A 13420-nucleotide genomic window follows, 5' to 3' on the forward strand; every position below is an offset into this window, starting at 1 on the left:
ATTCTTTAATACTACTTTCTTATCCATTCTTGATAGACATGCTCCAGAGAGATCCATTAGAATGAAGTCAAAAACTGCCCCATGGCTCTCCAAAGACACTAAAAAACTCATCCTCACCAGAAATAAAGTCTGGACCAAATGGAGATGCCACAGAAATAGCCCAGATTTTCTTCACTTCCGCCAGCTTAGAAATCAAGCTAAAAAAGCTATAATCTCAGACAAGAAAAAATACTACTGTGAACTTCAGCAAACCCATCTTAATAACTCCAAACAATTTTGGTTATCTGTGAATAGACTCCTTTCCCCAGGTACTGCCAAAACTCCCTCCCCGCTAAATGCCAACCCAGACACTCCTCTCCTGACTGCAAATACTTTTAACTCTTTTTTTTCAGATACTATTCAATCCCTAGCTAGACAAATGAATACGAACAACTACTACCCCCCAAACAACCCAGCTAGCTCTTCTTACAACTTCTCTCTAAAACCTACATCTACTTCCTACATCTATAGACTCATTCACAAACTGAAACCTTGTACTCCTTCAGCTGATAAGCTACCCTCACTTTTCCTCCAAAAGCAGCCAAAGAAATCGCATACCCTATATCCATACTCATAAACAGAACTATCCAAGAGGGATCCATCCCAGATAACTGGAAAGTCTCTCATATTATTCCACTACATAAAGGAGGCAACTCTACTGACTACTCCAACTATAGACCAATTGCTCTCCTTTCACCCTTAGCAAAAATTATGGAGAAATGCATTCACCAGCAACTAGTACAATATCTGTCTCTTCACAACATAATAGCACCCTGTCAGCATGGCTTTAGACCTCATCACAGCACCACCACTGCCCTTCTTTCTTTTATAGATACTATCAACAAAAATCGCAACAATAATCTTCTCTCTTCTGCTCTTTTCATTGATCTCTCAAAAGCATTCGACATGGTCAATCACTCTCTCTTAACTAACATTCTTAAATCTCTCTCACTCGACAACCTAGCTATTAAATGGTTTACATCATATCTTAGCAACAGGCAGCAAGCAGTCATATGGGAAAACCATATCTCTTCTCTTTTGCCAATTTCCATCGGAGTTCCTCAGGGCTCCATTCTTGGTCCCCTTCTTTTCTCTCTCTTCATCAATGATCTTCATTCTGCTATCCCACAAGCAACATGCATTCAATATGCAGACGATTCGACCCTTATCTGTTCTGCTCCTTCCACCACAGAACTGATCTCACTTACCCAAAACATATTTAATACTGTTGAAACATGGTTCTCAAAACGGTTCCTCCTACTTAATGCCAAAAAAACTAAACTTCTCCTTTTCACCCCCACCTCTCGTACCACCCCTTTACATTTCTCCATCTCCTCTAACACTAACACTATCATCTCACCTGACTCTACTACAAAACTGCTAGGTATAACTATCGACAACAATCTCTCCTTCGATCAACACATTAATTACACCATCAAATTAGTTAACAGAAAAATAGGATCCCTATATAGAATTAAACCTTTTCTAACCCCAGCAACTAGAACCAAAATAGCCCAATCCCATCTCTTATCTTCACTTCTATATGCCTCCTCTATTTATACCAATCTAAAAAAAAGCAATCTAGCTAAACTAACAACCTGCTACAATAATATTGCCCGCTTTGCCACTGGTAACCCCTTCAGAACCCACCATTGTCTAAACCTAAAACTTCTAGGCTGGCTTGAATTCCAAAACTACTTGCTTATCCCTCAACTCTCTATTGCTCATAGTATACTTTATCAACCTGACCACACACCAATACTTTCTCAACTGATAATCCCCTATAACAATCTCAACTCCCTACGCTCTTCTCATAAACTAATGGCCAAAGCAATTAAGTCAAACAACTTTGCCGGTGACTGTCTTTTCACTAATACAGTAGGTAGAAACTGGAATCTTCTTCCTAGTGACATAACTCTGACTACATCTTTGCCTCTTTTCAAACAGAAAATTAAACTGTACTTCCAAAACCACTGGCTCTGTTCCTGCAGTACACCTGACTAAGTTTTCTTATTTATTACTCTCTTACTCCTCTACTCCTTTCCTCTCCACTCCAACTCCTGTTTCTGATCCTACCACTATTAGAACTATAAGTATTATACTTTCTCTGTAAATTTGTTGAAATTGAAGAATAGTACCTTTCTTATTTTATTATGACAAAACTTGTTACATTACTGTTGAATATCTCTCTTGCAGTGTTTTAATGATGTATTGTTTTTGAGCAAATATATTTCTTATGAAATGTACTAGTAGATAGTGGAGCTTTTCTCCTCGGGCCTCTGCTGAAAATGGACTTGTTATCCAGCCAGACTAGCCCGGTCAACAAATGTAAAATAAAATAAATAAATAAGCTGCAGGGGTGAGAAGGTTAGAGGGTGGATTTCTCCCCTGCAGAAGCACTTATTTTGCATGAGTAGTCAACAGGATGTTCCATCAATGGACGGAATATGATTTTATTTCCAGCAAAACTTTATTTCATGGAACTGATGTAAACTTGTATACTCTGTTATGTTGTCAACTACATCATAGTATAACAGCATTAATGTTTTTGGAACATTTTTAGCAGCTGGCCTTCTAATAAGGTATGTCATAGCACAGCATTTTATAACTATATGGGTTATATTGACTTTAAAAGAAGAATCATTATTAATGTAATTACTAATGCATGTATCCTGAGTGGTTAATGATATTGTATTCTTTCAACAATTTTACAGTGAGCTAATAACCAAGTGGTATTAAAAATGTTATTATATTTAGCTACGGTATGCAAAATAATTGTGAGCATATATCCTGTGATAAACTGCCATCCAGTTCAGGACTGGTTTCTTTGCCGTGTGACCAATAACTGTTGAGATAGGCTTTGTTTCCTCTCTGTGAATTGGATTAAGTGAAGTAATTGGAGAATGAATAAAAAAAATCATGAGCTGTTGCTGTTTTATATTGACCTATGCAGGTTTCACTCTCTACCTATCCTTTCCCTTTGCTTATTTCGGGGCCTTCACTGAAAGCAGCCTCTATCCAGTCAGACTTTTCTGGTTAGCAAACTAATAATAAATAATAATAATATAACATAATATATATGTGTTAGCAAAGTAATAAATAATAATAATAATGAGTGTGTGTATCAATCTCTCTTTCTCTCTCTCTCTCTCTATATATATATATATATATATATATATATGTACACATCTGTGTGTCTATGTGTGTGTATATATATATATATATATATATATATATATATATATATATATATATATATATATGTACACGTCTGTGTGTGTATGTGTATATATATATATATATATATATATATATATATATATTTACACCATCCATGTGTCATCATGTTGTGATATTTTCCCTGGATGCATTGATCACGTCCTATACACTTTCTATTAGATGACTTGGTTTCCAAAATTTGTCCATAGGTATGCTTGTGGTATAACAGAGAATGCTTGCACTCATTTTGTGAATGCCTCACCCAGAATAGTTTTTCTCCCTTTTTCCCATAGTTTGTCAGGATAGGCTATGTCTGCCCAACAACCATGAAAAGGATAAGGCAGGTATTTAAGAATTAATGAATGAATAAATTTCATACACTTGAATAAATGAAAGGAGCTGGATAGGGAATTGCTAGAATAATTTGAGGGGTAAAAATGGAAACATAATGAGGTAACCCAGTCAGCAAAAATATAAATGAAAATGATCTGGAAAAAGCTTTGAGTAGTAAGCAAATGTTAGGAAGGCTTTGTGCAAATATTTCTATAAGCAGAGCTTCCAAAGAAGAGGCCCTGATTGAGCTGTCCTTTGAATGAGACATTAAATTGAGGTTTCATCTGCTTGAGTTCATAGGTTCATACTAGGCTATCTGCCCTAGGGCATTTATAAGCCTAGCCAGAGTGTGTTTGGCTTTCGCCACCCATTTTAAATTAATTTTGCTATGCCCTTTTTCGAGGTTAGTATACTGTGCCTCTGTCTAACAGTGACACAGAAGTGATACCCGGGGTAAACCTACGATCTCCCATCCACTCATCAAGACTCCTCCTGAAGAGAGTCAGTGAGGGACTCTGCCTAACCTGGACTGGGATTTTATTCCAGAGTGAAGGGAGCCTCTGGGTTATGAATCTGTCCCTCCAGCATGTCCTATTTATTTCAGTGCTGAGGTTCAAGTCTCTCGAGCGCGTAGCTTGATGGGATTTGGATTTTCAGAGGTGCAGCATGTCCATTAATTCCGGGTTGGACATGGCTTTATATGTCAGGCACAGATCACCTCTGAGCAGGCGGTATGCCACTGAGTAGAGCTGGAGTTTCTTTAACCGGGCAGCATATGGCATCTGTTTGAGCCCTTTGATCCTCTTGGTGAGGTACTTTTGGGGTCTTTCCAGTTGCTGCAGGTGTCTGGTAAGGTACATCCGAAAAGGGGCATTGTACTCAATTATGGGCCTGATGAGGGATGAGTAAAGAGGCACGATGACCTCCCCTGATCTAGATGTAAATCCCTTCATGATTAGGTGGGCTATATAAAATGTTTTTCTAACCACTTTGGCCACGTGGTTGTCAAATGAGAGATTGCTATCAACTTGGGTCCCCAGGTCCCTAATTACTTCTTCTGTACTTAATGGATTACCACCTATGTGGTAATTTGTGGGCACTTTGTTTTTGCCAAAGGGGATGACTATACACTTTTTGGCGTTTAGCTTGAGGCCATGGCTCTGGCACCAGTTGTCTTGGTGGTAACTCAGGTGGATGTAAAAGATGCTAGATGCACTTATGAAAAAGAGTATAGGGTGTTTATTTACCCTGACCCTCCCCCGATCCTACATAGACATGACTGTTCTTCCTAGCTTCTGTGCTTATCTCTGAACCCCACCCCCCATGACTCCTTGCCAGCAAGGTAGTAGGCTTATAAAGCAGTATCCCCACACCCCAGATGTAACTTTTTGCTGGGTGGGCCGCATGACTCCTCAAGAAGTCCGCATCAATGTTATTCATTTTTTGGCTCAGGGAGTAAGGGATCAAATGTGGAGTGACGAACGCAGTCCCTGGAAGCCGTCATTCTTCTGGTGGCTTGTCAGTGTCTTTAGCTGTCGAAATAGTTGTAATGCAATGAAATCAGGACATCATTGCTGCCCCCCAGTGGTAGTCTAGATATCTTGCAGGGCTGCTAGTCTCCATCATGGGTCAGTCAGGCATTAGGTTCCCCCTTTGCCTTCCCCATGGGGTAGGAGACATGGCTTTTGGCTAACTCATCCTACGTCCTACTCTCCCAGCCAACCCTACTGGTGACACTACTCCATTCCCAAACTCAGTTCACCAGCAGCATAAGCATACAGTCTGCCTCTGAATCATCTTATTAGCATATTTAAAATCTTTTACATATTTGAATGTTTACATATTCTTTAAAATAATCTCGGTGTGTCTCAGTCTTCCAGTATCTATCTAGTACCTTATTCAACTTTGAGTTGAGGACAAAAACGTCCTCTTTAAATTGTAGCAAACAGATTGCTACAAATATGCCAAGTGGTTTGCCACTGATAATGAGATAAATACAATGCAAAGATCGCTGGGAGTTTTGCCAGCTTCAGTACTGGCACTGAATAAAAGTACTGCAGCATTCCACACACAGAGTGCTTATGAGCTTCAGACCTGGCCAAATGCAGTTTCAACATTCAGAAACTGAATGGAAGCAGCACTGATTGCACCCCAGTATCCTGTGCACTCACCCTCACTGACCCTACTATCCTCAGCATTAAGCAAATCTATCTACAAAGATCTTTAGGACTTTGGCTAGACCCTTTGCTATCCTTAAAAAAAAAAAAAAAAAACAGAACTGACAGGTAACCACTTTTAAGGCATGCTAGTCTGTATCAAGATGACCCTTGCCACTAATGTTTTAATAGTAAAATACAAGTATAGGCTCTCTAGTATTGAATTCAACCTAAGCTGCATCATACATATAATCCAAACAATTACTAACAAGACTTGCATGTTTATATCTCTAGCATTTGTCATTGAGCACCACACTACAAACCTCTTCAAAGTTCCTGGCAGCAGTTTCTGTTCATGTCTCACTTCTCTGTTTTTTACTTTTAAATATCTGGGGAGGTCCTACCCCATTATTACTTGAAATTTGTGAGCTTGAATGGCAATTTAGAACAGATGCTTTTCATTTCCCTGGGTTAAATGAGAACTGTAATATAATACCAGTTCTGAAATTGAGAAGTTATTTACGATAATTATTTTGAATGCATATTTAATGTTGGTCTTGCTCTATATAGTATATTTTTATTTAGTATCTCTATTTACCTGTTTACTTAGCTTACATAAGCTTTACAAAGGTTAGGTTGACTTAGTAACAATGTTAATATTCCTACATTTTTAATGTTCAATTTATGTGGTTAGCATAAGTTTTTAATGTTAAAAAAGTCTTGACACCTTTTGCCAGACTTTTGGTATAATTTAAAATGGTATTTTTAAGTATTGTTCTATGACTTTTATATAAAAATACATTTGTTATAATCACCTATATGGTGGTAAAACATCCTTATTCTTATATGTTATTTTAATATTTCTGGAAACTTGGAAATTGAAAGTATTTTTAAATGTTGTTATGACATCACTTCCTTCCTACAACTTATATATGGTTGACTTAGTTTATTGTGACTGTTTGTTCTCTGAAGAAGCCACGCCAGTGTGCACGGCGAAAACGCTTCTGAATAATAAAACTGCGTTAAGAACTTTTAAAACTATCATTCCTTTGTTGGCTTGTTTAAGCCTTTTGGTGCATTGAGTTTATTCAGTGAGTTTATTCAGTTAGCTGGAGCAAGGTGCCCGTGGTCTTATCGTTTTTATCTATTTTTTTAAAAAACATAAATTGGAGTGACCAAAATATAAGCCTATATTTAGCTGTGGCTGTTGTATTGTACAATACCTTAATGCTCATTTTTTGATAAGTTGTTCAGTCTTGTACCAAGCTCCATGGATAAGAGAGACGAAGGCTTTACTATGATGCAGACTAACCGCCAGAAATAAGTTAGTTGCTGAGACCCTGGAAAAACAGGCAGGGGAGATCAGAAGGAGTGGCTGACAGTGGCTGTCACAGTCTGGTAGGGGGGTGGGGAGGTGGTTTGGCCTGCTGGTATACCTCCTAACCTCTTTGCACAAGGAATTTGACAATGCCTAAAATAATTGGAGAGGAGTCAGAGGCCCAAAAATAGGGACAGATTGTATATAATGTTCTTATAAACTTAGAAGGTTGTTAGGATAGCAAGATTTGTGTTGGCAGGCAGATTCTTAAAGATATGTTGACTGCAACTCAAATGTATATCATTATTTAGTGACTTAAGTCCTCAGTAATTTGCCAGAAAACCCATTTCACAAGGATCAGACCAAAAATATGAAGCAAAAATGTGGACATTCTGTGAAAATATGGGAAGTTGAGAGGTATGCTGCAAGACTGTTGGCACCTACTAGAAGAAATGTGCATAGAATGTAGCATATTGACCTGGGACACGAGCTTGTCTCTTTCAAGCTGTGCTTGGTCTGTAGTCTTCATGAGATGCATATGGGAATGTGCACACCAAAATGTATATATGCCTTCATATCTGCTGGCATGTCAGAGAATGAATTATTATTATTATAATTATTATTATTTCATTTTAATCACCACTGCCTGCTAACCATCAACTCTCCTGCCAAGAGGTCTTTGTATGTGTGTGTGTGTGTGTGTGTGTGTGTGTGTGTGTGTATATATCTATCTATATATATATATATATATATATATATATATATATATATATATATATATATATATGGTTCTACTTCTGTAGACTTAAAACAATGAGTCCACTCTGCCGAAACTACACTCACACGAAACTACACACCGCCAAACCACGGAACACCAAATGTCAACTATCACACATCCCAAGAAAACTCTACATATTTTAACATGTACACTTAAAAACTTACCTTTCTTGACTTTTTTGCAGGGGGGCAAGCCTCCTGCACCCCCCATTTGGGGGCTGCTCCCCCCACAAGTCCTGCAGATTTTATATACCAACTCCAAGATTGCACTATATCTTGGAAAAGGTAAGATCAGGAAACATTAGCATTCTTCCTTGCTCAGTGTTCTGTGGTTTGGCAGTGTGTAGTTTCGGCAGAGTGGACTTGTTGTTTTCATTTTCAGCAAAGTAAATGTGGTCTACAGAAGTAAACCCATATATATATATATATATATATATATATATATATATATATATATATATATATATAATGTGTGTGTGTGTATATATATAATGAAGACCAAATCATCAAGACAAAAGCATCGAAACTTCACTTCAGTGAACAGCCTGATCGTCGTATCCATTCCCAGGGTAAGTAGCTACTCATACCACAACTAACAAAAATGAAACTGTACCATCCCCAACACCCCTATGCTCCCACCCTCCCAAACTAAATATACCAACTCCGATTTGCTGACCTGGCCGTTCACTGAAGTGAGGTTTCGATGCTTTCATCTCAATGATTCGGTCTTAGATATTGTGGCCTTTCAATGTTTTCAGGTAGATATATATATATATATATATATATATATATATATATATATATATATATATATATAAAAGACATGATGGCTTCCTGTATGGTGACCTTCTATGTTTTGCTCTCATTCCACAAAGGTCGAAATTGGTTAATTTGATTGCAGGACGTTTGATGGTTATCAGGCAGTGGTGATTTAAAAAAAAAATTTAAAAATAATACTTGAGCAAGTCTGACAAGCTTTATCAGGTGTTGACATAATAATAGATGTCTAGTAATTGAGGTTACCTTGAGCTCAAAGGAAATATTGATGCACTAATGTTGTCAAAATATAGTTTTGTATGGACTCTGAAATGAATGCATCCTATACATTTTCGAAGTTAGCTAGATATTTACGAAATTACAGATATACTGCTGTGTAATTGTTATACTATATGTCTTAGGCAATATTGTGGGTAATCTGAGATACAGACTTGTTCTAGAGGCTGTCATTAAGTGTTTGCAATACAAGAAAACTGACACTAATCCAAACTGTGACTAGCTTTTTTCTGAAGCTGGATTAATTACAGTAAGATAGACGCAGATATCCTATGAACTTTGTTGTCCTTAACATAAGGTTGGTCCCTCATATGCAATAGACAGTTCAAATGTTCACAGAGGGCCTGGAAACCAAAGATGGTTTAGAGATTTGAGAGCATTATTTAGTGGCATTATTTCTGTGACAGTTATTTGTGTTAACTTGCTCTGCTTGTTCCACATAACTTGAACTTTCATCCCCTTGGTTACAGCTCCCCAAGCAAAGTGAGTAGGGGCTAGAAGGGAAAAAGAGACAAATAGTTTGAAAGATAACTGATTCACCCACCAGAATAAGTCCTTCTTTACAACTCACAGCACTTGGATTTGAAATGATAGGTGGAACTGGTTTTGGCTCCAAATGGATTTGATGACCCATTGAATTTTCCTTATATAAAGCCATACCAAAGGAATTATAATAATTGTAGATGACATGAAACCTAGAATCCTGCGATATTTCTTGTCTGATGCAGGACTCTGGTAGGAAGATGTCAGAAAATGTTCTTTGTAAAATTCCACTTTGTTCTGAAGAAGAAAAGCCATCATGAGAGATCTATCTTGTGAGATGGTAGTATTGTTCTTTGTTCACCTGAAATCCCATATTGAGAAATTTTCTCCACCCAAACCATAGATTTTTGACAACTTGCAAAATAATGCAGTTGTCCAAATATGAGAAAATGTGAATGCTCTGCACTCAGCAGTGTTCTATTACTGGAGCTAGGCTTTTTGTAAACAGTCTTGGAGCTGTTGACAACAAGAAGGATAAAGCAGAAAACTGACAATGTAAACCAGACACAGAATAATGTAAAAACATCTGAAATCTTTGAGAACTGGAAAATGATGACAAGCCTCTTTTAAATCCAGAGTTACTATAAAACCTAGAAGTGGAAAGAGAGGTAACAGAGACTGTAGAAATAGCATTTTCAATTTTGGGATTTTGATGTGAAGGTTTGGAAAAGAGGGATGTATGACAGATCTCTGTGTTCCATCTTTCTTTAGCACCAGAAATGTTCTTGAATAAAATCCTTTCCTATTTGAACTGGGGGAACAGGTTTTATGATGGCCTTGAGACTGCATCTGATCTAGGATAGGAGAAAGCTGGGAGGGTTTTACTAAATGGATGCACAGGAATCCCTTCAAAAAGAGGAAGGGAAGCCTACTGCCAGCTACAGTATTTTTGAATGATTCTCAGAACCCGAATGTCTGGAGTTATCTTTTGCCACAGAGGGAAGTGAAGACCTACACATTGTGAAATATTTGCTGGATCGCCATGGTGGGGAGGGGTAAATTATGATGGGGGATATTTTCAGTCTGCTTTCTTTGATTTTCATTGGTTTAGAGAGGAACCTTCCTTATTTTTTTAACCTTTCTACCATGTTTTTAATTTTGTTTGCCTGTGCTTTGCTGAGATTGTTTATTCTGCTTATAAAAGGAACCTGAACTGGAAAGAAAGCTTATATTGCATTTTGGATTGGAGGTTAATCCACTAAATTAACTTTACTCTTCTATCAAATCTTTTCACTTTCTATCATATCTTTTAAGGACCTCAGCAGAGGAAGGGTCAAATATTACTTTATCTCAGAGAACATTCAGAAGCACAGCTTTGACATCCTCTGATAACTTCTGAGAATGTAGTCCAGCAAATTTCATTACTGACTCAGTGACAGCTGCTTTACAAACAACATAAACAGAGTCATAAGAACATTTACAGAGTGTTTGGCTACCTACAGGGTTGCCAGATTTCTAAAGGGGCAGGTAGGGACACCAAAAAAAAAAGTCCTTCACGCTAAGTGAAGAAAAAAAAAAAGGTCTTTCATACAGACAGTTCAGCATTTTCTTCTTTGCAATTCTTGATTGGCTCGTGTGCCGGTATATGAGTCAATCAAAAATATTTCACAGCAGAGCCTCTTCTGTTCAATGCAGAACAGCCTGCTGTTTTGCACCGAACAAAGTAGCTCCACTTTGTGATTTATGATTAGCCCATATGCTGGTACAGTAGCCAATCATAAATTGCACAGCAGAGCCTCTTCTGTCCAATGTGGAACAGCCTGCTGCTCTGCACTTTCCAATTTATGATTGGCTCGTATACCGGCCAATCAAAAACTACAAAGAGGAGGCTGTTGCACTGGGATTTTAATGAACAGTGCAGGACTCAGGGTTGCTCTGCTTATTTTGAGACAGTTTGGCTCAAATAGAAACGTCTAGCAACCCTTGCTACCTAAGACACAGAAGATATAAAAGAATTTGGAGATGTTTTAGTATCTGAAGAAAAAGAGGTCAACAATTAACATTCTTATATTGTCAAAGGAAGCCAGCAGAAACTTAGACATGTGAGCCTGGCAATTCACTATTCTAAATATAAGAAAACAGAAGATGATACCACGGCAAAACTTATTTATTAAAATTCCAACGCATTAGTAAAGGCAGTAGAAATAAAAGATGAGCACTTTCGGCTTTTCGCCTTCTTCAGATCTGCATTTACAAATCTAATGCTCAGGTAAATACTAAAATTATCCAATAAAATTCAAAATGCATCTTCACTGACAATTTCCTATGGAAGTTACATCATCAATGACATGATTTCCTGTGCAGATTTCACTTCTCTTAGTCACATAGGCAAAAAGAGAGGTGTGCCCAATCAGGTGAAAATGGCTTCCTTTAAACTAAGGCATTTGCAGTGGCAGCACTTTCATCTAGAGGCATGTTTATTCCATGGCTTCATACCTAGAGGCATGCAGCTTAAATGCATGCCTTCTTATGGGAATGTTTATCCGGAGTTATTAGCCAAATGGCAAGAGATAAATATGAACACTAGTTTTAATTATATTAAGCTGCAGTTACAATATTTTTTACCAAATGAGAAGGAGGTGGAAGAATTTTTAGAGTCCAAGCAAAAGGAATTAGAAAGTGACGTCTTGCCTGACTCTATCTTGAACAAGTTCACGGAGTTCCAAATATCATTAATCAAGTATAATGAAAAACTAAAAGAAATAAAAACAAGGAAACTTATAAGAGATTATAATGATTTTTGTAACATGAATATATTTGAATGGTTGAAGAGAGGAAGGGGGCAGCTAATAAAGCCGTAGACATCAAAGCACCCTCCCAGGCTAACATGATTAACAAATGTAGAGAAAAGAAGGGATGGAAAGTTACTCCGTTAATAAGAGGAAAGGAAAAAGAAAAGGGCAAAGGAGATGCTTTGAACGTAAAATTTACTGCTCAGCTGGACACATTGAACCAAGATGATGCTACAACTATACAAGTGACTGCTCCCTTAACGATAGAAACTAATGAACATGATGTGATACATGTAAGTAATGTGACTGCAGGAGCTGAAACAATAGCTTCTCTGCCTGAGAGAGTGGGAGACGATAATAACAACATGGCAAGTACCTCATACCAACTGGACATGTGAAATCCTTGGTTACAGTCATGGTGTCCCACAAGGCTCTGTCCTAGGCCCTTACTTGTTTAGATTGTATTTTTCAGACCTTAATTTTTCATCTGAGGTGTTCTACAGTCTGTATGCTGACAACCTGAAATTGGGTAAATTGATTACAAGTGTTACAGATAAGGCATGTCTGCAAAATAATTTGACTAAATTGACCATTTGGGCACAGGAGAATAATATGTTAATAAATACATAAAAAACTAAGCATATGAGATTTGGGAGACAAACTGAAAGGTGAATATTTAATACAGCACACAGTGATTGAAACTGTAGACTCAATTAAGGACCTGGGTATATTGGTAGATTCAGTTATGAGTTTTTCTAATCATATCAACCAATTGGCTAATGATAGTTATAGAACTATAGGTTGTATAAAAAGATTTATAAAGTCTAGGAAATCAAACATAATGAAGTTATTGTTTGTTAGTTACATTAGACCCAAACTTGAGTATGGAATAACAATATGGAAACCCTATAGAAAACCAAGCATGAGGAAACTGGAAAGAGGACAGCGGAAATATACCAAGGGCATCCATGGATGTGAAAATCATCAGATAACCTATGTAGAAGATTCTATAGGAATGAGAAGTGTACTAATTGGTTCTCTGACAGAGTAGCTGATGCATGGAACAGACTACCAAATTACATTAAAGCAAGTACTAGCTTAGATATTTTTAAGACTAGCCTGGACACTTAATGGGAACAAGTGATGTTAAGTTGTCAATCTCGCCTTCATTCTTGCTTGATGGGTTCGGAGCCGATCCTCAGCTCCGACTCGGCACTTGCTAAGCTCGAGAGTCACTTTTACCAGCTCGA

Source organism: Protopterus annectens, chromosome 16.part0 (assembly GCF_019279795.1).
Source record: "Protopterus annectens isolate FY-2018-M chromosome 16.part0, PAN1.0, whole genome shotgun sequence".
NCBI lineage: Eukaryota > Metazoa > Chordata > Ceratodontiformes > Protopteridae > Protopterus > Protopterus annectens.